Here is a 17,583-nt window from a genome sequence, read left to right as displayed (position 1 = left end):
TCACAAAACTAAAAGTGATAAATATTTATTCGGAAAATATATTTTGTCACCTCACTGTTTATGATTATTTTGTGAAGATATATAAATATTATTTTTAGAGTAAAAATAATATTTACTAACCTTGTCAAGCCCGAAATAATACAAACGCCTTCACGGCAAACATATAAGTTACAACGGTAATTATCATTACCACTTAATCACCAAAACGTAACTTACGCTTTATTCGGAAGTATTCATAAGCATGTATTGTTAAAACATTATTTTGGGAAAATATTATGAGAAAAAGGAAATATATTATTTTTGAGAAAAATAAATATATTTTGAAATAAGAAATAAAATATATTAAGTGGGACTTAATAAAATAAAATAAGTATACATGTATTTGATTCCCCCATCCTTGGGAAGGAGAATGCGTATCAAATATATATACGAAACGGTTGACTAACTGTTTCCCAAAAATATAATCTATGAAGCTAAAGCACGGCCATCCGTCTAATAGAATTAGCACATGTAGGTCGTTGCACAGCACTTGGATATTTGGATTGCTTGATTTTGTGACGCATTCACTGTGAGTTCATGTCCCCCTTTTTCTCTTAACTGTTTTCAGTTTTATAAACTGCGGGGGTGAAATACATGTTACAATGATTATGGATATGTTATACATGGTATGGTTAGCATAAGGAGGGTTATTACTTAGATCATGTGAGTGGGTAGGCAGAAACTTGAGGCCATTAATCCTCGTTGAGGACCGAGGGACAGGAGCGGTAGATCTATCTGGGTGTAGCGAGCCCAGCCCCAGGTCCAGCTGAACGGACCTCGGGGTGACTTAGTGCCCGACGCATAAATCCGCTAGGTTTGAGTCATCCCTACTTGCACTTCACACATATCAGTGGACTTGCAACCCATTGGTGATCTCTTTTATTTCCTTATTTGCTACATACCAGGATTTTTGATAAAGATAAAGGTTTATTTACTCATTTTCGCATGAACTCGCTCAACATTATTGTTGATTTTTCAACTTACATGTATTTCAGGGAATTAAGGATCTGGCACGGTTTAGCAGGATTTCCCGCTGCATTTAGATTCAGAGTCATCCGGGTTCAAGGCTTATGGCTCTTTCCTGGACAAGCCATAGCCCCTGAACCATGTTTATTTTTGTTGCATTATGGTAGTGGTTGTACTGTTTAAGACAAGTAATGGTTGTTGGGTGTTTACCCATTTAGACAATGTTTGACGATTTTATTTTCAATGGATGACTTTGCATGATTTTAAATTCATATAGCTTGTTATGGTTAAGCTATGGTATTAAGAAGTCACACCAAATTAACCACGCTTCCGCAAAGCCAGGGTGTGACAGCTTGGTATCAGAGCTCTGATCATAGCGAACTAGGATTCTTTCTTGAGTCTAGACTATGATCACTAGGGCTCTCACGAAAATGTTTTTCTGCATACCACTTAGGTCCAGATCCAAAACTTTTTATAAACAAATGTTGAGCATATTTTATTATTTTATGCTCGGTCTGGGAGGCTGAGGCTCGGTCTGGGAGGTCGAGGCTCGATCCAATCGATCGAGGTAGTTGTCTAGTGGGACTAGGGAGTCAGTCTGGGAGGCTGGGAAATGTTTGTCTAGTGGGACTAGGGAGTCAGTCTGGGAGGCTGGGAAAAGTTGGCTAGTGGGACTAGGAAGGACAGTCTGGGAGGCTGGGAGGCTAGTGGGACTAGGAGGAATATGTGATTATTATGTGGTAACTTGTGTGATTACCTGATTTACTGATATTTGTACATACTTGTGATTGTATTACAGACTCATGGATACCTCAGATACCGGAGATTCGGACACTACTGGACCCCGACCCATGGAGTCAGACGAGGTTATGTCATCAGAGCACGAGGTGCACACCTCGGATTATACCAGTACAGACGACGACGACTTTCAGCCGTTCGCACTACCTGACGGCGTCGATGAGCCCATCGTTGGTGGTCCTGCTGCGGATCTTCCTCTCGCTGTGATTCCCGCCCCGATTCCTCTTGCATCCTACCCAGCCTATGAGCTTATGCTTGATGCCGAGGCTGGTGACGATATTGATCTTTTCGATGACGAGCTATACGAGGACGAGGTTCCTGACCCAGCTCTTTTGCCCGCTGGCGGTCTTTTGATGATCGCCGGTGCTCCTGTCGGAGACTCGCCTGTTCATTCTCCAGCTCCAGACTCCTTTGAGTCTGTGGCATCTGCTCCATCACATGTGGCGAGCACGCAGCTTTTCGTTCATGACTCGGATCCTGACCAGGCGTCATCTGCCGCCCCTATGCCGAGCTTTGTTTTTGAGCATGACGATATCGAGGATTCTGACCCTGTATTTCCTCCTGGATTCGATCCAGACCGTGATATTGAGTTCGTTCATATGGACCAGCCTGTAGAGGACCCCGTTGACCCTGCCGACCCTTTTGATCCTATCGATCCGGACTTTGACTTCGATATGGCGTTTGACGATCCCGAGCCTGCAGTAGCTCCAGAGCAGGCCGCTGCTTTCGATCCCGCACATGAGCATGGTTTGGCGCATGCTGATGTTCCTGTTGATCCTATTTTGGTGGGTCAGCCACTTGGCGATGTTCCTGTTGATGATATTCCTTTGTTAGATGCTGACCATGTTGTTGATCCTCTTGTTGACCCTCTGATCGCTGACATTCCAGTTGACCCTCATGTCGATCATATTGATCCTATTGTTGCTCACGTTGATCCTGTTTTAGCTCCTGTTGATCCCTTACCTATTGAGCCCGAGCATGCTCTGTTTGCAGAGCACATGGATCCCCCTGACGAGGAGGCTCAGCACGGTTGGATACCGGCTGACGAGGATGTTCCGCCGCTTCCTCCTCACCGCACTGATGCTCACCATCCTGAGTTCTCGTTTCAGATTCCTTCTGTCATACCTCCAGCGGGGCCTGGAGAGGGCTCTTCCGCCCATCCATTTGGCCATGTACCGATGCCATTACCTGTCATGCCTCAGATAGCATCCATCCCATCTTCTGTTGCACCTATCGATCTTACCAGCACGCCATTACTTTGGTCCTCTTCCTCACCCATGCCACCCACAGATCCATACCACCCATTTCATTTGGGCCATACTATTGAGGACCTATTGATGTCATTTGTTCTTCAGCATGATTCCCATTCTCAGCGTTTGCAGGAGCTCGAGAGAGCTCAGATGCCTCCTTGTTCTGGTCCGTCATCCTCATCTGCTCAGCCATTTCGGTCATTTCCTCCTGACATTGCTGCTCGACTTTCGATCCTAGAGCAGCAGATTGCATCCGTGATCCGCACCCAGCAGGCCTTGGAGGAGGATTGGCTTCTCTTTCGCCGCCTACATTATCCTCCACCACCACCCTTCTAGAGATCATCGACGTTACCAGGGTAGACACGGGTGAGACAGCCGCGATTGTTATGCACAGCTTTTGAAGACCATTTGACTACACGGATTTTTGTTGATACATGTGATGTATTGATTGTATGTAACACTGATATGATGTATTTTGTACAGGGGTGATGTAACCCCTATGTGATTGATGGATGTACTAACACACTTACTATGCTTATGGTCTTGATATATATGCAATCGCCGCATTCTCATCATATCTGATTTACTTGATTGATTATTTTTGTATTTGGACATGGGATGTTGGACATGGGATGTTGTGTGTGATATATTGATAACATGAGATGTTATATGCTATTACTATTACTATATACGTATGATTTCTATGGCCTAATCGACGTACACATCTTTAGAGAATGGCACCAAGACGTCAACCGCAGCCGATGCCCACGACTCAAGAAGAGCTGCAAGGAATCATTGCTGCCGCGATTGCTCAGTATGCTGCATCGCAGGGAGGACCCAGCTGGAGTAGCTCCAACGGCAATGGCAACCAGAATCCCACTCATGGGTGCACCTTCAAACAGTTTCTGGACTGTAAGCCCACAAACTTCGACGGCACGGGCGGTGCTGTTGCCTTCGTTCGTTGGGCAGAGAAGACTGATTCCACCATCCGCATGAGCAAATGTGCGATCGACCAGCAGGTCACTTACATTTCAGGGCTGTTTCTAGATGGAGCCCTATCTTGGTGGAACCTTCAAGTGCAAACTCTAGGCGAAGCTGCCGCCTACGCCCTGTCTTGGGCCGAATTGAAAGAGCTTATGCGAAGGAAGTACTGCTCTCGCGCGGAGATTCAAAAGCTTGAAACTGAGTTTTGGCACTTAAAGATGGAAGGGTCGAAGATAGCGGAATATGTTCAGAGATTCCACGATCTGTCTCACGTGGTACCTTATATGGTAACACCCGAGTTTAAGAGGGTTGAGCGCTTCATCTGGGGATTGGCTCCTCAGATAATCAGTATGGTGACTTCTTCCAAACCCGCAACCATCACAGAAGCCATTGATCTCAGTGTGGCTCTTACTGAAGAAGCGATTCGGTTAAACAAGTTCGATGAGATTGAACCCAAGAAAAAGGAGACTCATGTGGAGTCATCTAGTGGTAATAAGCGGAAGTTTTCAAGTTTCAAGCAAAGCACCGGGACGGTGGTCAAGAAGGGAGAATCGAATGCACCAGCTCAAGATTCAGTTGGTGATAGAAAGAAGAGCAGGGGATACATGGGTGCACAGCCCAAGTGCAACTCATGTCAAAAACATCACTCTGGTCGCTGCAGTCTAAGGGTTTGTGAGTCTTGTGGGAAGACTGGTCATACAAAAGATTTCTGTTGGGCTAATGCTGGCCGGGGAGGCCAAGGAGGAAGTGGAAATAGAAACAACCGTGGTGGTAATGGGAACCGCCCACAAGGAAATCAAGGAGGAAATGGAAACCGTGCTAACCAAGCAGGCACCGTGAACCGAAACCAGGGAAACCACCAGGCTGGGAACAATGGTGGAAACGGGCAGAGGCCCGGGTGTTTTAATTGTGGAGATCAAGGGCACTTCAAGAGGAACTGCCCGGAATTGAACCAAGCTCGTGGAAGAGTTTTCAACATGGAGGCCAGGGAAGCGCGCCAGGATCCCAATGTTGTTACTGGTACGTTCCCTGTAAACCAACGCTATGCGTCTGTTTTGTTTGATACTGGTGCCGATTATAGCTTCGTATCGCTAGAATTTAAGAACATGCTTGGTTTAGCCGCTAGTAAGTTAGATATTCCTTATTCGATCGAGCTAGCTAATGGGAAGTTAGTAGAAGCCAACGAAGTGATTAGAGGTTGCGTAATCGAGTTAGGAGAGCGTGAGTTTGCTCTCGATCTACTACCAGTCCAGTTGGGAAGCTTCGACGTGGTAGTAGGAATGGATTGGTTAGCAAGTAACAAGGCGGAGATTGTTTGTCACGAGAAGATTATCCGTATTTCGACCGACGATGGTGAGACCATTGTTGTTCATGGAGAGAAGCGTGAGACGCCGTTGCGGACTATCAGCTGTCTGAAAGCAAGAAAGTGTCTGAAGAAAGGATGTGTTGCCTTTCTAGCACACATCGTGGATAAAAAGGCTGCTGAGCCGAAGATCGAAGACATCCCTGTCGTAAGGGAGTATCCGGAAGTCTTTCCAGAAGACTTGCCTGGCTTGCCGCCTCAGAGGCAAGTAGAATTTCGCATCGACTTAGTTCCAGGCACCGCGCCTGTGGCTAAGGCACCTTATAGACTTGCCCCTTCTGAAATGCAAGAGCTATCAACGCAACTTCAAGAGTTGTTGGATAAGGGTTTTATTCGACCAAGCTTCTCGCCTTGGGGAGCTCCAGTTTTGTTTGTCAAGAAGAAGGATGGTAGTTTCCGTATGTGCATTGACTACAGAGAATTGAACAAGCTGACGATCAAGAATAGGTATCCTTTGCCAAGGATTGATGATCTGTTCGACCAACTTCAAGGTTCAAGTTTCTACTCAAAGATCGATCTTCGATCTGGATATCACCAGCTTCGGATACAGGAAGAAAGTATTCCAAAGACAGCCTTCAGAACTCGATATGGGCACTACGAGTTCCTTGTCATGCCGTTTGGTTTAACAAACGCACCTGCAGTGTTCATGGATTTGATGAACCGAGTTTGTAAGCCGTACCTGGATAAGTTCGTGATTGTGTTCATCGACGACATCTTGATCTACTCAAAGACGAAGGCAGAATACCAGAAGCCTTCGGGACTTCTGCAGCAACCAAAAATTCCCCAGTGGAAGTGGGAAGAAATATCCATGGATTTCATTACGAAGTTGCCAAGAACGCCTAAGGGCCATGACACTATCTGGGTGATAGTGGATCGCTTGACGAAGTCAGCACACTTCTTGCCTATCCGTGAAAAGGATCATACAAGCAAATTGGCTGAGATTTACATGAGAGAAATTGTCACTCGCCATGGAGTACCCCTCTCGATTATTTCTGATAGAGATGGAAGGTTCGTATCGAGGATATGGCAATCCTTCCAGGAAGCTTTTGGCTCGAAGCTGAATATGAGCACCGCGTTTCACCCACAGACCGACGGCCAAAGTGAGCGGACGATTCAGACATTGGAAGACATGCTGAGAGCATGTGTGATGGATTTAGGCGGTAGCTGGGATAAGCATTTACCCCTGGTTGAGTTTTCATACAACAACAGCTACCACACCAGTATTGGTGCCGCGCCATTCGAAGCTTTATATGGGCGCAAGTGCAGGTCGCCGCTCTGTTGGTCTGACGCAGGTGATAGACAATTGGTAGGTCCCGATGTAGTTCAGGAAACTACAGATAAGATCGCGCAAATCCGAGATCGCATTAGCGCGGCTCGCGATCGCCAGAAGACCTACGCTGATCTGAAGAGGAAACCTCAAGAGTTTGAGGTTGGGGATATGGTTTTGTTGAAGGTATCACCCTGGAAGGGTGTAGCACGCTTTGGGAAGCGTGGGAAGCTGAATCCACGCTACATTGGTCCTTTTAAGGTTTTGAAGAAAATTGGAACAGTAGCATACAAGTTGGATCTACCTGCCGAGCTGAATAGCGTTCACGATACATTTCATGTATCCAATCTTAAGAGGAGTCCAACTCAAGTTAACGTTGCCATTCCTACCGACGAGATTCATGTTGATGACACGCTCCACTTCGTTGAAGAACCTGTTGAGGTCACGGATTGGAAAGTTAACAAGACCCGCCGGAGCAGTGTCAAGCTCGTCAAAGTTCGCTGGAATGCTAGACATGGTCCCGAATTCACCTGGGAGCGTGAAGACCGAATGAAAGAGAAATACCCCCACCTGTTTCCTAAGAACCTTGCTTCTTCAAGCAGAACCTAAATTTCGGGACGAAATTTATTTAACGGGGGGAGAATGTGACAACCCTCTCAAAAACCAGGTATCCGTACGACTTAATTAATTATTAATTGTTGCCTAATTACTGTGCTTTACTGAGTTTGCTGATAAACTGCTACTTGATTGTTGATACTTGTACATATCTGCATCATACTTTGATATTCCTGTCACTACACTACTTATTTACCGAACCTTAGTGACAAACATGATGCACAAAAGCACAGTAGCACTAAACGGATACACAGTGAACATGCTGATATAGCCAGCATCAGGCAAACACTGCCTCTAAAGGCCTGAATAAGCCAGAATCATTTTACTACACCCATAGTGTGTGTAGGGATACAAGGGTTGTATGATTACGTCTCTAGGAATAAGATATAGAGATTTGGATGTGCCTAAAACGAACTTTAAGCACGAAACACAGCACTTTTATCAACACACTAGCTTCTAGCTAATTAATAAAGTGCCAAAATATGAGGAATTATTCCCGACACTTTGCAGAATAAATTGTGTCGCTAAAAATATTATTTATGACGCTTAACGGATATCTTAAGCACTTTAACGGATTACTATCCGACCGAACAACCGGACAATACCCGGAACATAAAAATATTGCCAAAATTAATATTGGTACTTTTCTGAGCCAGTTAGGGTCCCTGATTACCCTAACACCCGCTTTTAATACACTAAAACAACTAACGGGGTTAGACCTTAAAAGTAACGCACTTAACCAAACTAAACCGTAACTGAACGATTGGAAACGAACCGAGCACCATTACAACTCAATGGAATCGGCCAACTAGTGGGGCCAAGGAGAGTACGCTTTTGAATATTTAATTGGATTGCACGAGGATCGAGACAACTTTTTCTATTTAAACCCCTCACCTCTCACACACACAAACACACACACCTCACCTTCACTCTCTCTCCCTCTCCCTCTCCCTCCTCTCGGCCGAGATCACCACCACCCCCACATCCGTTTTTCGGTTCAAGTCTTGACATTCCAAGCATACTCAAGTGTCGGTGGTTACGTACAACGGAGCTCGGAACAAACGGAACGCGGAGGACCTCTACCGTTTGCTATTATCCACGCAGTTTTCGACTAGTTTCTTCCCTAGCCCCGAGCTAGAGGTATAACGTTTAAAACTCATTTTTGGTCATGTCTAAAGTGGTTAAAAGGATATTTGTCGGTTGAATGTCGGTAACCCGCTTAATGGAACTTTAAAGTTTACTAAAACGTGTATATCGTTGGATAAAAGCTCAAAACGCGTGTAAATGTCGTAGTATTTGAACATGTTGATTAAAATGGCCCGATCTATGATGTGGTGGCTCTCATCATCGTTTAACCCGACTTTGTTAGGATCACGTATCTTGACATACACTGGTTTCTTTGGTACAAGGGTTAAAAGGTGAAACTCCACCACACGGGAAACATGAACTTGTGTAAAAATGTTTTAACGTGAAAAATAGTATTTAAAACAAGCCGATCTACGTATGTACAAGTGGTATATTCGTAGGACCGGGTGTCGAGAAAATCATGTTTTTATAAAAATGGATAAAGTGTTAACAAATACGATTTCTATAAACTACAAGTGTAGAAACACTTGTAGAATGAAAGATCCGACGAAATAACAATGTTTACAAAAATTGTCGGGAAGTTGTAAGAAGTGATTTGTTCCAAAAACGAGGTTTTTGCAAGACTAAGTTATGCTATATATAGATCCACTAAAAATAACGAGATCTACACCGTAGTTTTTGTAAAAACTACAAGTTCATGAAACAACGCGGTTTTACATACTAGTCTTCTATTTGAAGTGTTGAAAATTGATTCGGTTGATTTGATAAATTGTTGAGATGATTTTGTAAAAGAAAATGATACGCTTGAAAGCGTGGCCACCTCCAGTTACAGGGGAAACTCTGGCGAAATTTTCTAAAAATCTAACACTTAGAATTATTTACAAGTGTTAGACTACCTTGACATGTTTCCAAATATATTTCGCCACAACTTTATTTATAAATAATCGGAGGTGGGATTTTCACAAAACTAAAAGTGATAAATATTTATTCGGAAAATATATTTTGTCACCTCACTGTTTATGATTATTTTGTGAAGATATATAAATATTATTTTTAGAGTAAAAATAATATTTACTAACCTTGTCAAGCCCGAAATAATACAAACGCCTTCACGGCAAACATATAAGTTACAACGGTAATTATCATTACCACTTAATCACCAAAACGTAACTTACGCTTTATTCGGAAGTATTCATAAGCATGTATTGTTAAAACATTATTTTGGGAAAATATTATGAGAAAAAGGAAATATATTATTTTTGAGAAAAATAAATATATTTTGAAATAAGAAATAAAATATATTAAGTGGGACTTAATAAAATAAAATAAGTATACATGTATTTGATTCCCCCATCCTTGGGAAGGAGAATGCGTATCAAATATATATACGAAACGGTTGACTAACTGTTTCCCAAAAATATAATCTATGAAGCTAAAGCACGGCCATCCGTCTAATAGAATTAGCACATGTAGGTCGTTGCACAGCACTTGGATATTTGGATTGCTTGATTTTGTGACGCATTCACTGTGAGTTCATGTCCCCCTTTTTCTCTTAACTGTTTTCAGTTTTATAAACTGCGGGGGTGAAATACATGTTACAATGATTATGGATATGTTATACATGGTATGGTTAGCATAAGGAGGGTTATTACTTAGATCATGTGAGTGGGTAGGCAGAAACTTGAGGCCATTAATCCTCGTTGAGGACCGAGGGACAGGAGCGGTAGATCTATCTGGGTGTAGCGAGCCCAGCCCCAGGTCCAGCTGAACGGACCTCGGGGTGACTTAGTGCCCGACGCATAAATCCGCTAGGTTTGAGTCATCCCTACTTGCACTTCACACATATCAGTGGACTTGCAACCCATTGGTGATCTCTTTTATTTCCTTATTTGCTACATACCAGGATTTTTGATAAAGATAAAGGTTTATTTACTCATTTTCGCATGAACTCGCTCAACATTATTGTTGATTTTTCAACTTACATGTATTTCAGGGAATTAAGGATCTGGCACGGTTTAGCAGGATTTCCCGCTGCATTTAGATTCAGAGTCATCCGGGTTCAAGGCTTATGGCTCTTTCCTGGACAAGCCATAGCCCCTGAACCATGTTTATTTTTGTTGCATTATGGTAGTGGTTGTACTGTTTAAGACAAGTAATGGTTGTTGGGTGTTTACCCATTTAGACAATGTTTGACGATTTTATTTTCAATGGATGACTTTGCATGATTTTAAATTCATATAGCTTGTTATGGTTAAGCTATGGTATTAAGAAGTCACACCAAATTAACCACGCTTCCGCAAAGCCAGGGTGTGACAGATCAGCCTATAAATAGGAGTGTTTGGAGCTCTTGCAACTCATCCCTTGGCACACCACCTCTCTCACACTTCATCCACCACCCACCACCATCACAACACCATCATCCACCACCATCATCCATTGTCCATCATATGTGTGAGTCGTCTCGGGATCCAAGATTGATCGTAAGAGTTCTTGACAATCAAAGGCCATGTTTGCCTAAGTCTCTTACATCACTTGGTAAAGACAAGTGTTTAGTGTAATACTTTTTATTTTTTAACCTTTTACACTTTTTAATTGGTTTTGTATTAATAACTTTAATTACTAGTTTCTTATGTTGAAGGTGATTCTTCCTTACAGTTTGTCCGTGGTGTCTTGGCATTATTTTACTGTCTATATAAAATAAAAGATTTTCACCATTCATATCTCCACGGTCTATATGGAGGTATGTTGGCTACCTGGTCGGGGGTTAAGGGAACGGTTTGGTAAGAGTCTTGCCATTGTTCAGTGTATAGATCCTGCAAAGGACCTGGGTCAAATTTAGTAGGACCTCCTTCAATACCCACCGGTATTGGATGACGGGGATCCAAACTCTTTGATCCCCTCATAAGTTAAACTACTATTAAAACTTTAACCCAGCTACTTAGGACTGTATCCCTGCTGACTCTGACTACTTAGCTGAGGGTAACGTCGCCTTCAAAAGAGGGGCCTACCACATTACGCATTAATAACTTAATTAATTATCTTTCAATAATCCGACCCTTTAGGATTGTATCCTTGCTGACTCAAACTACTGGGTTGAGGGTAACGTCACCTTCAAAAGAGGGGCCTACTACAATAACTAAGATAATCTCTTAAATAAGTGCAAAAGTGCGAAAATAATCAAAGGTTACACTACACACGAGTCGGATCCAAGTGATTCATCTTGTCTATCTGTTTTTTTTTTTACTTTTATTTGTATTTTCAGCATTTTAGTTAGTTTTATTTTTCTAGTTTAAAAATCCTTTTCTAACATTTTGATTTGATTAGACATTGAGGATAAATTGGTACTAAAAGCTCTTGTGTCCTTGGACGACCTCGGTATCTTACCAACACTATACTACATCCACGATGGGTGCACTTGCCCATATGTGTGTTTAGTGTTAGTAAATATCGTGTTTTATAAATTTAAAACTTGGCTAAAAAAAGTGTAAAAGGGCTTAAAATATATACCTAAAATATATTACACTTAACGCACATCAGTTTTCAACTTGTTGGTACATGAGATGAATATCAACTTGTTTTTGCATAAAATAATGAAAGACAAAGATGGAAACAATTTGTTGCACTTGGCTGCACAATTGGCACCTATACATAAACTCAATGTGGTTTCCGGTGCAGCTCTGCAAATGCAAAGGGAGTTACAGTGGTTTAAGGTGAATTAGCACACTGTTGTTCTATATATCAATGTGTATGATTTCTTATTATTTACATTTGAAACAGTAGTTGATTTAATTACATGATGTTGAGAAGTTCGTCGAACATAAGTACAAGGAAACAAAGAACAAAAAAGAAGAGACGCCAATGATGGTGTTTAGAACATAAGGAGTTAAGAAAAGAAGGCGAAGAGTTGATGAAAAAGACTGCAGATTCATACACGATCACAGCTACACTCATTATTACAATCGTTTTTGCAGCCGCTATTACTATACCTGGCGGCAACAATGGGGACACTGGGAAAGCTATTTATTTAACAAGACCCAGTTTCATCGTATTTGCAATCTCGGATGCAATCTCACTGTTCACATCAACCACTTCGTTGTTGTCGCTTTTGTCAATTCTCACAGCTCGTTATTGTGATGAGGATTTTCTCTACAAGTTGCCAAAGAGATTAATAGACGGCCTTGTGATGTTGTTCTTATCTGTGACATCACTTATGGTAGCCTTTAGTACGGCTTTGTATACTGTATCTGGGCAGGAAAACAATTGGATTTTGATTCCGATTGCTGCTTTAACTTGTCTTCCGGTTGCTTCATTCGTGACGTTACAGTTTCCATTGCTTGTCGAGCTCATTTCTTCAACTCCATGGTATCTTTGGCAAACAAAATGATAATACGACAGCAAGAACATGATTTGTCGTGTTTTTATGTGTTTGTTTTGATCTTTAATAAAACCATACATAAACGCACACTCCAGATGCTTTGTGTTTTAGTGTCCTTTTGAATCTATCTGTTTAGACTCACATTGTGGGAACCTTTATGTCAATCCTATATTCATCTTAAGATGCTTAATACATGAAAATGATAGGGGTTGTTTGTTTACGTTTGGACTAAACTGGCAAAATGACCCAATACTAAAATGAAATTTAACTCTAATCATTATTTGTGACAGGGGTTGTTTGTTTATCTAAGACTATGGGGTATGGGGCAGGGGTTGGGGCGTGGGTTGGGTACAAACGTCCAAGTCACCACCTCGGGTGAGCTTGGGTTTCGGCGTGGCCCCTTGGGCCGGGGTTTCATCCCAGGCGTTGGGCGGGCCTAGCGGTCTTTCGTGGCCGGCTCTCATTGGCTGGTTTGGCTAAGCTATAGATGGCTAGGTTTTTTTTTTTTTTTTTTTTTTTTTTGTGTATTTTTATAATAATTGAAAAAAAATTTATAACAGGTGGCCAACCCACGCGGGCTAGCTACGCGCCGCCATACCGACCCAACATGCAACTTACCAGTGGTGCCCCTCAAAGTCTACGTGTCAACACATGCCTCAAACCCCCGCCCCACAATACCCCATGGTCTAATAGTGTTCAGTTCATGCTTAAGGGCATGTTTGGCTAAGCTTTTCAAAACAACTTATTGGCTTATTGACTTATCAAAAAGCCAATAAGTTGTTTTCTTGTTTGGCTAAGCCAAAAGTCCTTTTAGAAATAACTTTTTGCAAAGAAGAAAAATGAGATTTCAAGAAGTCACAAAATATTGTGACTTCTTGGCCAACTTTTAACTTTTCAAACTACAAATTACCAATATATCTATTCTTTACCCCCTTATATCTAAAAGAATGCCTAATTTTGTTATTTTACATCAATAAGCTAATTCAACCACTTTTTTTAAAAACTTCTTTTCACAAAAGCCCTTTTCCAAAAGTCTTTTTTTTAACTGTAATAAGCTTAGCCAAACATGCCCTAAATCTGGATGAAACTTTGTACTGGTATCCCTTTGCCCTAAACAAAATACGCGTCTCCCCCATCTAGTTCTTCTCCAAGCCCCTATCTCCTCTCCACAGCCCCATCTCCTCTCCTCTCCACAGCCCCCATCGCCTCCACCACAGCGGCCTCCTCTCCATGCCGCCCTCCTCCTCCACGGCCGCCCTCCTCCTCCACGACAGCCTCCTCCTCAACCGTCGCCTTCCTCCTTCGATTAAGGTACTTGTGTAACAAAAAATGGTTATAATTTTGATTTTGGCTCTATCAGCCTTCGATTAAGGTACTGCTGTTTGTTTATAATTCACTGATCATGATTATATTCTTAGGGTTTATATGATTCAGCAAATTCTTTTAATTGTCAAATAATTCATCTTCCCCATCACGATACCATTCTTCAACTCCATCACTGTAACACTCTCCCACCGGAAAAAAAAACACTCAAAATAGTTATTAATTCACCATACACAAACACAAACACAAACCCTTATTGCTTTATGCCGCTGTTCATGTTCACCTTTTAGAAGCTCTTCACTTCATATCAAGATGAGCAAGCATTCCTTTCGGTCTGGTTTGATTTCCATTTTCCGATACAGCCTTTTTAATTCCTTTTTCTGATTCAGCCTTTTCCCTTTTACACGTTTTAATACTTATGCAATTTTTTAATTCATAGTTTGTCTGTAAAATCGCAGGAGTCGACGATCGTTGTAGCTGAATGCCAGATGGTTTTACTTGTTTCGTGTAAACACTCTTTGATCGTGATTTCTCTGTTTAAAGAAAGAAATCTGTATACCCTGGAGTCGTGTGTGTTACCGAGGTACATATTGTTTTTTAACGTTATTTTATTATATTTTGGGGAACATCTTAATAAAAATGGCCACATTTATATTGTTTTAAACTAGTTGGACAAGTTTAGATTTTGAATTACATACACCAATTGACGCCTTAGAAAAATTTAAATATTTATACATAAAGAATTTACAATCAGAACAGATTGTAAAGCTATAGTTGGATTTATTAAAAAAATGACTTGGGTAAAATGGTTAAGAGAACAAGATGGGTTTATTTACAGAATGTTATACAAAGAAATGGATATGCAATAAACTTTGAACACATAAAAGGGTTAGGCTTTTGGGTGGTGGTGGGGTGGGGTGGGGTGGGGGTGGGTGTTCAGGTTTTGGGTGGTGATGTAGTGGGTTTAATTTTAGGTTATTGGACACTTGTCACTCTATAAATCCTTCTTACACTTCTTACAATTAGGAGCATTTGTAGAATAACTTGACCTTACAATAGAAATGAATGATTTAGAGCAAAACATATTATTAATGAAGAAGAAATAGAAGACGTTGTTGATATAGACCCCGGATCACCACCCTCAATAGACAGTACACAGAGTTTTTTAATAGACGTAGGCAATGACGTCTATAAAAATCAATTATTTTACTTGTCATTTTAAGTATATTATAGAGATGGGGAATCAATTGCGAATGCTCTAAGTAGAACTAAGTTTCGATATGCATATGAATTGTATACAATATATGCCTTTGTCTAAGTACCACTTTATTTCTTTCTTTCTAGGTGATGTTCCTCCATAGCTGTTTACATTACGCTCCAACCTCATGAAGCCCTGTTCTCCCCAGCCCGTTCCCCAACTATTCTTGATTATCCAGTAATCCACATCATCTTCTCTACCATAACCGACTATGGTTATGGTATGATTGATGGAATCAATGTCTTCACATGGAGCTTGGAATCTGTAAATACCCTGTACATTCAGTGAAACAATGTTAGCCAAATGAATACCTTATTATTTTCTATTGATTAAAAATGCTAAAACGGTCTCTGAGTTTATGTCACTTTTGCCACTTTAGTACAAAGATGAAACTTTTTGTTTGTGGGACCTGAGGTTTCATTTTTATTGCCATTTTCATCCAATTTGCAAACTTGGTTAGAATTTTCTGCTAACTTCTCCCATTTTTTGTCGTCTTCCTCATTAAATTAAAATTTATTATTGCATTAAATGACGATTATACCCTTCATTTAAATGAAGAAAACGACAAAAGGGAAAAAGTAACAGAAAATTCTAACCCAGTTTGCTAATTGGATGAAAATGACAACAAAAATGGAACCTCAGCAGGAAGCTAACCTCTTGTACTATTTTATGGTTTAAATATAATGGTTGATGTTCGAAAAGAAAAAAAAATTCTGGCTCATTTAATTCTTATTATCATTCAGTGAACAAAACCAAATAAATTGACAAGTGTAAACGGAATCATATAAATTACTATGAATGTTGGATATGACCGACTTTTCATGTATGTGACTGACTATGCCTCATTAGATTGTAATACCTCCTGTTGTACCGTTTTAAAATAGGAAGATAGCATAAAAATATAAGCAAATTGTTGTCTTGCGTCTAATAATTCTCACTGTATTTAGGTTGGGTGGTATGGAACATCATTGCCATCTACGTCAGCCAATTTCTTATCAATAGCATCCTCCGACCATACCATAGGCACTATTCATGGGGCGCTATTGAATGCTCATGATTGCCCACCTTTTACTTTTGCATTAAACTAACACCATTTCATGTTTTACTACTTTATCAGTTTTATGTTCTTTCGTTTTGTGGTGGTATATCGTTGACGTTCGTTTTCCTTTTATAAATTAAAGAATGGTGCTTTTCGTTGTAATGTCATTTAAAATTATGTACACTTAATATAGATTAACTTTGTCTGTGCGTTGTTCAACGTAACCCGTCCACCGGACGGGTATTAAACTAGCTTATCTTGTGTTAAATGAGTTAAAACACAAAGAGTTAAACGACTTGGAATTTCTAATCTTTTCTAATCTCCTGTTCTTTTTTCCTAATGTTTTGGAAAGCAATTTACATGTCGAAGAAATTATCTGGACTCAAAAGATAATAATATTATTTTATCAACACAAGTTTTGAATGATTGTGTAATTATTATTTTTTAATAACTGACTTATTAGTTGAAGTTCAATAATACTTAAAATTAGAAATAAAACATAGGTATGGACATTATTAATAAAATTAATACGTAATATTTAAATTAATAAAAAAAATTCAATTTTAATTTTAAACATATACATTTATAAGATGCTGATGTCATTCGGTAATAGTTTTGGTAGTCGATTCGCCACTTTTGGCGGTGGCCTTGACTTTTGTGGTTTTTTTTTTTTTTTTTTTTTTTTTTTTTTTTTTTTATTTCAGTTGTTTATAGGTGATGCCAAAATTACAATTTTATCCCATGTGTAAAATTACGATTTCGCCCCCGATTCAAAATAAAATTTTGCCTTCGCCCCTTGCTTAAATTTACGATTTAGCCCTCAGTTAAAAAAATACAATTTTGCCCCCAGTTTAAAATAAAAATATGGTTTTTCCCTCAGCTAGAGTCCTGCCAAATTACGATTTGGTTCCCAGTTTAAAATTACGACTTTGCCCCCAGCTAAAAATTACGATTTTGCCTGCAGCTAAAATATTACGATTTTGCCCCCATTTCAAAACAAAAATAAATGCTTTTGCCCTCAATTCAAAATATTATTTTACCTCCATTTTAAAATTATGATTTTACTTCCGTTAAAATTTGCAATCTTGCTATCGTTTTTTTTTCTTTGGCAAAATCATGATAGTGTTTTATTTTACTTTGTTGAGTTAATTTTGTTTTTATTCATGCCAAACAGCTGCCTAGCACTCGCTAATTGGTCCTGACAATTATTGTTTTGCCCC

General features: G+C 40.4%; 1 long non-coding RNA gene across 4 annotated transcripts; it reads left to right on the top strand.

The window, feature by feature from the left end:
• Positions 1–13,840: 13,840 nt before the first annotated feature.
• LOC110864364 lies at positions 13,841–15,688 on the top strand. Of its 4 annotated transcripts, none has more exons than XR_004859884.1 (3): positions 13,841–14,054; positions 14,162–14,649; positions 15,411–15,688. It is a non-coding gene; the product is annotated as an uncharacterized LOC110864364 (long non-coding RNA). The 4 variants fall into 4 exon arrangements; XR_002549807.2 differs by having other exon boundaries at positions 13,875–14,398; positions 14,525–14,649; XR_002549806.2 differs by having other exon boundaries at positions 13,879–14,054; positions 14,525–14,649.
• Positions 15,689–17,583: the final 1,895 nt, after the last annotated feature.

Source organism: Helianthus annuus, chromosome 6, assembly GCF_002127325.2.
Source record: "Helianthus annuus cultivar XRQ/B chromosome 6, HanXRQr2.0-SUNRISE, whole genome shotgun sequence".
NCBI lineage: Eukaryota > Viridiplantae > Streptophyta > Magnoliopsida > Asterales > Asteraceae > Helianthus > Helianthus annuus.
Note: the sequence above shows the minus strand (reverse complement) of the source record. Positions and strands in the feature narration are given on the sequence as shown.